A 4082-nucleotide genomic window follows, 5' to 3' on the forward strand; every position below is an offset into this window, starting at 1 on the left:
GGGTGCTCGTAGAGTGAGGGCTGTGGTGTGTTTTGTTGTGTATTTTTTGTATCAGCTTGATACTCCTTTTTGTTGTTTATGTGTAGATCTATTCGTGGGATTTGACGGGTTGAGTCGCCCTATCCCGTGGTCGCCAATGACAGATGATTTTTTATGCCGAGAAGTGCTTAAAAATAGCCAAAAATTACGAATATCAGGGAAAAAATAGACAGTGGCAATCAATACAATTTTAAGCGCCAAGTCCCTAAAGCGCTAGTGCTAATTTTCATGGAAATCAAAGAGTGGCGGATGGCCGAGTTGGAGTTCTCCTAGATGCAAAATGACATCAGGAATCCAACGCAAGTCTCGGATCTCCATTCCAAGGTGAGGAATTTTAGTATTGGACTACTGAAGAGGAGGATTGCCTCATAAAAAAGTCCATAATGTAAAGTAGACGTCTAACTGCATCCAAATGAGGCTTTCTAGGCATCTACATAAATTGACTGACAAGACCAACAGCATAGCTCAAGTCTGGCCTTGTGATAGTCATGTACATCAAACTCCCTACTATCCTCCTGAACTTAGTAGGGCCTTCTATCTCATCCCCAACATCAGCACTCAACTTCACATTTTGCTCCAATGGTACTGAAAGAGGCTTACATGTTGTCATACCATACTTGGATAACATATCCAAGCCATACTGCCTTTGGTACAGCCATATACCATCATCACATCTGATCACCTCAATACCAAGAAAGTATCTCAGCTCACCCAAATCTTTCATCTCAAACTTCTTCTTCAAGAAGTCCTTAACTTTAGCAATCCGATTGTCATTGTCACCTGTAATAATCAAGTCATCCACATAGATGAATATGATGACCAAACCTGCATCTCCCTTTCTCACATAAAGTGAGTGATCAGCATCATACAAATCCAATATTGACAAGATACTCTCCAATCTTGTCAAACCATGCTCTAGGTGCTTGCTTCAGTCCATAGAACGCCTTCTTTGACCTGCACACATATGTGGGATGCTCTAAATCCGCATAACCTGCTAGCTGCTTCATATGCACTTCTTCTTGCAATTCACCATGCAAGAAGACATTCTTAACATCCATTTGCTGCAAACTCCAACCTTTGGCTGCTACCAAGGCAATCACACACCTAACAGTTGCCATCCTAGAAACTAGACTGAATGTCTCGTCATAATCTATGCCATATGTTTGAGCATAGCCTTTTGCAACCAGCCTAGCCTTATACCTGCTAATTGAACCATCTGCATTATGCTTGACTTTGTAAACCCACTTACAACCAATAACTTTCTTACCCTTAGGTAAGGGTACAAAATGCCAAGTCTTATTGGCTTCTAATGCAGCCATCTCGTCATACATTGCTGCATCCCAATGAGCATAACCAATAGCATCCTCAAAACAAGTGGGCTCAACATCCTCAACTAGTTTCACCATATACGCATAATGGTGAGCTGCATAACCTTCAACACCAAATCTTTTAACAGGGTATTTGACCCTGCTAGATCTGTGTACCACTGGCTCACTCAATGGAGCACCTACAAGTAAATTGCCTCTTTATCCCATGAGTCCTCAAGAAGCCACTGAACTCATTAGAGAGGTACTCTCCCCCTCCATCTGATCTCAAGAACTTTACTTTTAAGCCTGCTTCTGTTTCAACAGCTGCCTTAAAAGATTTGAAGTGCTTAAACACATCACTTTTACCCTTCATGAAGTATACCCATAACTTCCTTGAACAGTCATCAATAAATGTGACAAAGCATTTGCTACCACCAAGAGATACATTCTGTGTAGGCCCCCAAACATATGTATGCACTACATCAAGTATATTTCTACTCACTTCTCTATCATGTGAGAAGGGTTGTCTTGCCTACTTACCAAACTGGCATGCTTCACACACTTTATGCAATTCTGCAACTCTAAAAGAAGGAAACCCTGTAACCAATCCTCTGGACTGCATCAATTTCAGCCTTTGCACATTTGCATGTCCAATACGTTTATGCCATATTTCAATATCTGCAACTAGTCCTTTTCCTTTAGCATACATAGCAGCATCCATTGCAGGAATCCCAACATCTAAAGTGAACATTCAGCCAACTCTACTTCCTTTTACGACCAACCTGCACTTATCATTAAAGTCTTCTACAAAACACCATTTTGTATTGAATCGGACCTACAACCCCTGCTCTACCATTTGGCCAATAGATACTAGATTCTTTGTAATTGATGGCACATGTAATACATCCGTCAAACTCTTTGTCTGGCCATCATACAAGGACAAGGGAGCCTTTCCAATGTGTGAAATCGGGTGGCATGAATCATCACCCGTCTGCACATAACCTGGATTTTTTAAGTCCTGCATCTCTTGGAAAGTGGCATACTTACACTAATCGACTGGTGCTATGTCTTTGCCAGCTATAAGTAGGTGTAACAAACTAAATATAATAAGTGATAAATCAATGGCCATGTGAGTATCATAACTCTTTCTCTTGGATAGTGCCTGTGGAGGCACCGGAAGCAGGGTAGAGCGAAAATCTCAGATTGCTATGAGATTTGGTGTGCAAGCAGAGCATTGTATATTTTGCAAATATGCCCTTTAGGGATATCCCACAGTTATTTTAGGTGTTTGAGGCCGTTTCAGGACCCATTTTAGAGCTGCAGGGTTGCAGACAGTAGTTTTAGGGTACATTGTGATTTCGACTATATTGACCGAAAGTGGGCACATATGTTACAGATTTTGAATTTGTAATTTTTGAGGTGTTTGCAGGAAGAAAACATAAGTTTTATCTGCAAACAGGTTGCAGATTACATGTACTATTGAGCAATCAGTTAAAAAGGTTGCTTGGGGTATTGCTGTGTGCGTGTGGTGAAAGATTGTAGAAGACTAGCTTGCTATGTTGTATCCTTGTTTGTGATAATGGCAAAGAACAGTGGAAATCTCATTATTGAGAAGCTCGACAAGAACAACTACCCTTCATGGAAATTCCATGTGACGAACTTCCTCATTGGAAAGGGCATTTATGAGTTTGTCTCTGGTAAAGAAAAGGAGACAGAGCTGGGTATTCCTCCGACTGCAAATGAATTAAAAGCATGGAAAGAGTGGAATGCGAAAGATAAAAAGGTGATGTACTAGCTATCTATAGTCATTGATAATACTATGCTTGGACATATCAGGAATGCAAAAACTTCACATGTAGCTTGGACAATTTTTGATAGCATGTTTTCAATAAATACAAAGGCACAAAAGATTCAACTCAAGCAAGAGTTGAATGCCTTGAAGAAAGGAAAAATGTCTGTCAATGAGTATGTGTTGAAGGTGAGGACCATTGCAGATGCTTTAGTAGCGATTGATGCAATGCCTGATGATGATGATTTGGTTTCATCCACTTTGAGTGGCCTTAATAATGAGAAAGCATGGAAATCATTTGTTACTTCAGTATATGTACGGAAGCCATTTCCATATTTTGATGAGTTGATCTCTCTCATGATTACGGAAGAGATCAATATGCAAGGTGATTCATCTAAAATAAATGGTGAACAGGTCCAAGCATTTTACTCAAGTTCAGGAAGGGGACGTGGTAGATCCTCTTCGAGAGGCCATGGTATGGGACATGCTAGCGATAACCAACAAAACAGGTTCAATCAGCAATTTGATGAAATGAGGTTTCAGGAGGCCGAGGAAACTTTAGAGGCAGGGGGAGCTCTAGAGAAAGAGGTGGATGGAAGAATAGAGGTTTTGGAAATTATGCTATTGTTTGCCATTATTGTGGCAAAACATGCCATATTGCAGCCCATTGCTATGCTAAGAAGGATGATATTCGCAGTGGTAAAGTGCAGCAAGGAAACTATGCATCATTTTCATGACAAAATGAAGACAAAAATGAGCATCTGTTTGTTATGCAACATATGATCAATGCAGTAACAGGAAAGGGGACACATGATGATGTATGGTATGTTAATTGAGGTGCATCTAATCATATGACCAGTCATGTTGAATGGTTTGGAGAGATGGAGGACTTACAAAATCCAGGTTATGTGCAGACGAGTGATGATTCATGTCACCCAATTTCGCAC

Source organism: Lygodium microphyllum, chromosome 6 (genome assembly GCF_053477565.2).
Source record: "Lygodium microphyllum isolate KBCC chromosome 6, Lygodium_microphyllum_v1.1.10, whole genome shotgun sequence".
In the NCBI taxonomy this organism is placed as follows: Eukaryota; Viridiplantae; Streptophyta; class Polypodiopsida; order Schizaeales; family Lygodiaceae; genus Lygodium; species Lygodium microphyllum.